Source organism: Trematomus bernacchii, unplaced genomic scaffold (genome assembly GCF_902827165.1).
Source record: "Trematomus bernacchii unplaced genomic scaffold, fTreBer1.1, whole genome shotgun sequence".
Classification (NCBI taxonomy): Eukaryota; Metazoa; Chordata; class Actinopteri; order Perciformes; family Nototheniidae; genus Trematomus; species Trematomus bernacchii.
The window spans coordinates 14,332,519-14,340,967 of NW_022988050.1; the positions used below are offsets into that span (position 1 = coordinate 14,332,519).

The following is an 8,449-nucleotide window of genomic DNA, read 5'->3' on the forward strand; positions in this document are numbered from 1 at the left end:
TATTAAAACAGTAGGCAATTAATTTCCAGTCAATAAGCTTTTTTTTTTAAATGTGTAGACTAATCAACTTATCATCATTATCATTGCAGCTCTAGTCCTGTTACAAATAGAAGTGTTGGACATAATGCAAAATGTCCATCCTACCTTCAACCAAATGAACGTCCTCACATGTCTAGAATGGCAAGAATCTGGAAGTATCCATAAGCAAGAGAATCCCTGCCTGCCAGCTCCAGATATGCTGCTCTGTTGCTGATCTTTGGTAGCCTGACTTCCCCTTCAAAAGGATGACACCAAACAGACAATTTCACCACGGGGATCAATATAGAGCCGCACTTTATTGAAAACAAAACTACAACACATAAGACGGCCCTTATGTGATTCTGCATTTAACAATATAGTATTTCAAACTTAAAAACTGTTGAACTACTCCAGCACAACAGACACTGGTGTATTGAACAAGAGTCAACTGTTCTTTCTGCCTTGAATATTGACATATCAAAGGCCCCTGATACAGTTATGTTTTTGGTGAGGTCCTCCTTTAGCCCTAAAAACCATAGGCCAGTATTTGTTGCATATGCATATTTAAACCTCCAGGATTACAGTGGAGGGACTCAAACAATGGTAGCAGGTTCATACCGGCATAGACTGTTAATATCAAGGTTGAATGTCCTAGATTTGTTCCTGGGCCTATTTATGTTTCGGATTCATCTTTTAGTAGCATTTCCATTAATTAAACATACAAATATAAATCCTGTTTATCCTATCTCAAAGTGGCAAAAGTAATATTCTACAGGCACAACCAATTCCCCTCATATTGGTTAGCTATTAGTATTAGTGTAAATACTATATCAAATCCAAAAAGTATCAATTAATTAATGTGGTCATGACTTTAATGTTGCAGATGGTAATTGTGTAGCTCACTTAAATAGCACAATGCTAAAATACATATTGTAGGCCTATTAGCTAATTGTAATCGTATTGCACTAATAACGTTAAGGGAGTAAAAAGTAAAATATTGGCTTCCAAAATTAAGTGGAGTACAAGTAGCTTACAATTTAGCATAAAAAGGAAATAACGTTACTCTGCTAACAATACATAGCCATAGCCACTTACCGTTAGCTTACATTAGCATCAGCATCAGCGTTGAGAGCCGAGCTGTCACACTGCCACTCACCTGCTAATTAGCTACGGCCGCTTTCCTCAAAGTGTCAGTTCGCGACATCTTTTCTTATTTCAGGTAAATAACGTTACATTACATTATTGTAACTTTGCTTTGTATGTTTTGTGTAAGAAAGTGTTCACCCGAACATGTCTACCAATGTTTTAACGTTGAGCTAACTTGAAGCTAACGTGTGTTTACCTTTACTTGCCCCAACTTGGAGCTTTGCCTGGGCTGTAGCAGCCGACTTTCCCCTTTAGCAGCATTATTCCAGAGTAAACTCATATAGTTAACACATAACGTGGTGTGGTTTGGCTTGAATGAAAGTGCCATGGTTGACTTTGATAGTCAATATATTATATATAGATATTATAGTGGTTTCACTAGCATGTAACATTACACTAGCAAGCATTCAATACGTATTTTCACGAGTTTCACTTACACTTAGGACTACCATGTTTTTCCTTTGACCACGAAGGTGAGTTTTAAATATGTTTCCAAAAGTGTTTTTATTTTAATATGGCTAATTTGTGTGTAGGCTGACCTACGCTGCTTTCTAACTACTAAGTACTTACTATTTTAGCAGGTGTGTTTGTTCATTCAAATTGTGGTGCATTCAAGTGGCCTTTCGCTGTCAAAGATAGAGAGAGAGAGCAAGCGCATTTCGTGGCAGGTACTTCCTGTGGCAGCTGCAGATGCCACCAATGTTGTACAATTGGTTATAAGACATGTTTTAACTTTCACTGTTTAAATTATACAAATCACTACTTTAATTGTTCTTTGATTCAAGCTGGCAAACTAATGAGGGTATTTCTGACAACATGTGAATGCAGCATCACATAAATTACTCCCTCACTATATCTGACAGGGCATGGATGAATGGTTTATATTACCACTAGAGGGTGAACAGCAATGGAACAGACTGGACTGGGCTTCAGAGGAGGGATTGGGGATAGTTGTAATACTAAAATAAATAGTGGTGAGTCTGACCATCGCCTTATTGATCGTGTATTACTGAAACACAACAAGGAAAGCCATCAAGGAGCTGAAGCTCAATCAGACACTGCTCACATCGACAGAATGCACCGGATATCAGTCAAGGCTATGTTGAACTAATGTGTATTGAAGCTCACAAGATAATTATTTAATATCCTAAGCAACATCACACATGCATACACAACATTAATTGCTATTTCACAGACTAACAAGTAAAATAAATGGGTTTAATGCAACCTTTCCCAGCACATCTATATTGCAAAAATAATTATAGTCTGTGTTTATGGATAATTTACATTTTGGTTGTGTTTTTTTAAAACATTATTTTTACAGTAATTGACACAGAAAATTAATTATTAGAAATGTTGAATGTCATATTTTTGGCTGACGGTAATTTTTTCTTATCATACTATTTTGATTATTTGGCCCATGTCCTAAGAGTAAATACTGTATGATAAGAAAATCCACATTTCTCATGAACTACCTACTTAGGAGCACATCCTCATATTTGGTTTCCATGAACTGATGACAAGTTGAATATTAAAGAAATACAACATTGTTAAGGAAAACATTCATATTGAAAGAAGATATTTAATTGACACAATGGTTCCTAATTTTAGAAAAATCATGACTTTGACTAATGTTAAACGTGTGATGTTTATGTGATATTGAATGTCAGTTACATTTGTATTGTTGGATGCACCCCCAAATCTGATTTGTACCTGTTGAACAAATGTGTGGCATTTTTTACTTCATAATAATCATACTAAATATAGTCTTTGGGCACTAAATGCTTCTGCACTAAAATAAAGGTATCTTTTCACATGTAGAAAACTGCAGTAGTGGCAGAATTTTCTTTTTGATTGCATTTGACAATGTTTTAGTATTTTATGTTGATAAGCTTGATATTTGATGATGGTCTCCTTGCCTGTCACTTCTCTACAGGAAGCCACGGGGTCAGAGCAAGTTGAATCCCATGTCAGAATTGTCCCCACGCTGACCTGCGCCTGACTGGCCTCCCAGCAAAAAGCCCCTGTGAAGGTAAGAGGAACTGGGGTCCCCTCCCCTGGAAAAGAGGTTCCCTCCCTTTGACAGCTCCACAGAGCCCCAGCCACCTGCCTGCTGGGTCAGCCCCATATGAAAAGGGAAGCTCTTTGTAATCCGACGGGGATTACACCACCCAACAATGCACCGCTGAAAGAGCGACAAAAGCCCTGTATCAAACGCAGCTGAGGGGGAGCAAGGCTATGATCTCCCGCTACTACCAACACTGACTCCTCCGCCACCTCTCATCTCCCCAAGAGGCTCTTCCCCCCCCTTTAGCATTTGGCTGCCTCTGTCCTCCTTCTGCCCTCTCATCTTTAGGATCTGGCCTTTTATCAGTGCATTCCTTTTCATTTGCATTGCAGTGTGGGGAGGGACAGCGGGTCTCTCTGATCTGATAGAGCCAGGAGAGAGAGTCAGGAGGATCCTCAGGGCATGAAGGGTGTGTGTGTGTATCCTGTCCTGCAAACACACACACACACACACACACACACACACACACACACACACACACACACACACACACACACACACACACACACACACACACACACACACACACACACACACACACACACACACACACACACACACACACACACACACACACACACACACACACACACGACATTGCATTCTCAAGATAGTCTTTCTCAGTCCAGGGGGACAAATAGTAAAGCACCCATGCCTGTCTTTCAGGCTCTGTTTGTCTTTATCTGTATTTCAGAAAAAGGAAGTGCTGTTTGAGGCTTGAATTGAGGAATTTGTGCCTACAATTATGTAAATTGGTCAAATAAATTTCGAGGAAGACTCAAGTAGAGTGAATTGGTTATATTCATTGTACCTGAGGGGGAATTTGTCTGCTTCACCATGCTACAGTCATTTGTTTCACATAAAGAAATACGTGAAATCTTAAAACACAAGAGACCGTTGACCATACATTTGATGTTTGACATTGGCACCTGTAGAATTAAAGTGCTAAGTGCTTAAATGCTTGTGAATTCAGAGCAAGAGATATCATAAAAGTTCAGCAGCGTTTGAGAGACTGACACAAACGATAGTTTTAAGTGGTTGGAGTTGCACTTTGGCACACATCATCTTTTTCCCTCCTTACAAAGGTTTAGAATTCAGAGAAGAGTGGATGTTGAAAGTCTGCAATGATTTTTGTTGCTTGACTTTTAGTTACAACCATTAGTTTTACCTAAGCATAAATCATTCTGTAAGAATACATGTCTCTTTTCTCCAACAGCTAATATCTCACGTCTCAATTGTTGCCCTAATTTAAACAGCCTATTTAAACCCTTGATAGTAATAGAAGGTGGCCTGGTTCTTAAGGGTCTGTTGTAAATGTTTGTCTTGCTCGAGGAGATAAAAAGAGGTAGTTTACTTTTCGGATTTCCTCAGAATCATTGTATTCCCAACCCACCCATTGCTCAAACATATGTCAGTGTAGGGGGGCTTTTGGTGGCAGCGAAGTAGAAAAGTGATGATAGATTGAGGACACAAAAGACAGAAGAGCAAATGTGTTGCGCTAAATCTACAACCTTCAGTCAGCCTTCATATTGACTGACTCGGAGGGGTTACCTCAACTCAAATCAATGTTAGCCCTGAGAGCATTGAATAGAAAATCATTCAAATTGTATTAGGTTAGGATATACGAGCCATTTCCAAATATTAATTCAGCATTATTTGAGGTGTCTGTTAAGGGGAGCAGTTACAGCTCGCAGTGCGTCGACTCGACTGAGTGATTACATACCTCTATTACATGTGATATATGAATGTATGAGAGGGACCTATTTTTCATTACCAAGACATCGTCCCTAGAGGCAGTTGTTAAAGAAGAATCTATGAATTACCCCCCTGGAACAACTGGCCCTTGTCGTGAGTCGAGGAGAGAGGAAAGGGAAGGGGAAAGGAAGGGGAAAAGGGAAGCGCACTATTGATGGCGCTGGGATTGAGAGACTGGAAGGACGCCAGGAGATGCTTGTGATCCTGCACACCGCCGCCGCTCCCTCTGCCCAGTTAATTGGAATACAAAGCAGAGCAGGGTCGATGAGAGAGTGGTGAGGATGAGGAGGGGAGGGGAGAGGAGGGAGGGAGGAAGGGAGGGGAGCTGCTGTCTGTCTCCAGCAACGCTCAACCTTCACTGCTCGCTGGGAATTGACTGGGGAACCAGCAAGCGAGACCGACACACTGTCACTGGTAAAATGAACTGTCACCTTGCATTTCTCAGCCTCCTGGCAGCATCGAATTGGCCGCTTTGAACCATGTGACGTGACACTGATTGAGTTCTGGTTTCCCCCCCTCCTGGGCTCTAAGAGGAAGAAGCCAGTTTAATTTCAAGTGTACAGCCTCGCCATGCAAAGAATCCATGCACTCCCCGGTTTGGTTCTAAACACCAAAACCTTTCATGGGCCGCTCCATTCTTCCTCACCACCCCTCATTATTTCATTGTGCTGCTTCGTTACGCTGCCTCTCAGCTAGTCTTGTTTTTCTTACGGCATATAGTCATGGCGGTCTGACAGGCACACAGAGGAGGAAAACTATTAGGGGTAGCCATTTGGATCCTGGAGGCAATCCCAGGGAGTATTAAGACGTTAACCCTGGCCAAGTCACTTGTCTCTCTCAGTTACTATGCTGATGGAGTGGGGAAAGGATGCAGTCGCAGGGGGGACCCAGGAGGCCGGGGCTTCAGGTCGGCTGGCGCTTCCAGATCCAATAGAGCCTGACTCAGATGGGGGATGGTTGTCAAGAATCTCCCAGTCTGGGCTAAAAAGAGCCTCAGTGCCGTAACAAAGGAAGAAGAGAGTGTGCCATTCATAACCGGGCAGCATTTCTCCACAAGGCTTCATCAGAAGAACTGTGGAAATTAAATGATATTGGTCGAAAGCGACAGTGAAAATCACATATGTGGCTGTTCATGGTTTCTTTAGTTTCTTCTAATTCACAACACTGTCAAATTCTGATAAAAGTGCTAAAACATATATTCTCGTTAATAATAAACGCATAGGGAATCTGAATGCATTTCTTGCATGTTTAAAATGTTCAACCTACATTTTTTTAATTTATGACTTTTTTTAAATCAGTTTTTACTTCTTACTAATGCTCCTACAATAAGTCGATCAGAAGTTAATCAGAACATTTATTTGCGGCTATTTTGATGAATCATTTATACAAATTCAAACACAACTGACAAAATGTAACGATTCCAGCTTCTAAAATAGGAGAGTTTGCTACTGTTAATTGTCTTACATTACAGTAAATAGAATACATTTGGATTTTTGACCAAAAATGAATTGTGATTGGCTATTTTCTCTTTTTTCTGGTGATTTACAGTCTAAACAAATTCCCAAGAAAATAATAAATCAGCAAATGATTGATAACATAGACAATTGTTAGTTAGTTAGTTGCCTTCCAGCATGATAGAAATATGACTTTATGTTTTATTCCTAAAAAATGTTTTATAAATAACTCAGAGTATGGTCGATACTGCTCTGTATCTTCCACTTCAATTGATGCTTATCTCTGCGTCTTGTCAGCATATTAGAGTATGTAGTAGATAATGTAGTTTGATAACATAAATGACTCTTCTGCTGTATCTCTTAGATCACCAACCCCCCGGTATCCCATGAATACTGTTTCTAGTTTCCCTTTGAAGCCCTGGGACCCTGCAGAGTGACATGCGACAGAGGAACTGGTCGAAAACCAAGGAAGTGAGCATGGCAATAGACTTGTAAAAGAGCCAGCAACAACTGCCAGCAGCATGGGGTACAAACCTCAAACAAAGTGCAGAGGGAGGCGGGCCGGCTAAACATGTGTAAGATATCTGAGGAGAACACGCCGGATGCTGTCTATTAATAGACCTTGTGTTTATGCACTGTGCAGTTCGTTTTTTTATTATTTTTCTGACCATAAATGATCTTCTGTCATGTCCCTCAGTGTTCATTAACCACTCTCTCCTCCTTGCCCTACATTCCCCTGCAGAAGGCGAAAAGAGCTTTCCTGATCCGAAGGTGAAAAACATCCTCCTCCTCCTCCTCTTCCCCCGGACTGGAACATCTGTCTCCGTGGTGTTGGCTGCAGTGCCGACTCTGACACCTCCAGATGGAGGACCCGCTGGGAGCGCTGAGGTATTACCTGCAGAGATGGCAGGGATCACACCTCTGGAATGAAGTCCCACACTTGTTTTCAGCACCGTCCCCCTCTTCTTGTTGTTGAATCTGTCGCTATTCACCATATCGATTGTCACCTTGGCCTTGCGACTCTTCTGGAAGCTTTTGGCTGTTAAAGAAATGCGTGACAGCAAAACCTCTCAGCCCCTTTTCTAATTTACAGTAATGGGCCGTATGGTATTTCAACTGTAGCGTCTATAAGTGGAACTGCATTCATTTTTAATATAGTTGCTCAAGAACTGCATGCGGATATATTTCAAATGATTGCTGTTTTGTGTTTCCTACACACCCTTTTTTTTCAGAGGCCCTGAACATATAGCAGTTTGAATAAATCAGAACTTTGACTAAATGGGGTTTAATCTCTGTAGTGTAAATATCTAACGCAATACCTGCAAAAAATCTTAAGTATGAGAGGCCCTCGAGTTGACTGCTCCGAGCCACTCTGGTGTCTTGACAGATTGACTCTGCATTCATTTGTGCCTGAACTCTGCGTGAACCTCAGCTTTAGGAAAAAGGGGACCAACAGGCCGGTGTTGCCGGAGCAGAAACTCTGTGTGCGCAAACCTAACACCCAGTGCAAATATTGGAACTGCTGCCCCTTCACCATCAACTGAAACTAGGTGGTCAGCCTCAGCAAACGTTTATCTTGAGGTGAAGTCACAATGAGCACTTAAATGTCAAACAGTCAACTTTTTCCTCTGATTTAAATGAAAATCTGGGTTGTTTGATTTAAAAAAGTATTTAAAAATAAAAGTGGATGTCATTGCGACTTGTGTTAACTATCTTCAACAGAATTTGGGTAACAAATCAAGGGTGAGACCTGGCTCCCTGGAGTTTGTTGTCATGTTTAGAGCCCCTGGAGGTATTTGGAGGTGAAAAGGTCACTGGGAACCACCCCATGTGCTGTGAAAGATTCCTCTTGTCACATTATGCAAGGAGACTTTGGTGAGACTATTAATGGAAGTGAATATAGAAGAGAATTCGCAAGAACATTCATATTTAGAACAATTTATTATATACATGTATTTTTTTTAAAACAAGGCAAATATTTAAAAGGGAGCACATAATGTATAAAAAT

General features: G+C 40.8%; 1 long non-coding RNA gene across 1 annotated transcript; it reads left to right on the forward strand.

The window, feature by feature from the left end:
* Window positions 1-1,141: 1,141 nt before the first annotated feature.
* Window positions 1,142-8,328, forward strand: LOC117473990. Its single transcript, XR_004555078.1, has 4 exons — window positions 1,142-1,237; window positions 3,101-3,196; window positions 6,806-7,016; window positions 7,184-8,328. It is a non-coding gene; the product is annotated as an uncharacterized LOC117473990 (long non-coding RNA).
* The last annotated feature ends 121 nt before the right edge of the window (window positions 8,329-8,449 follow it).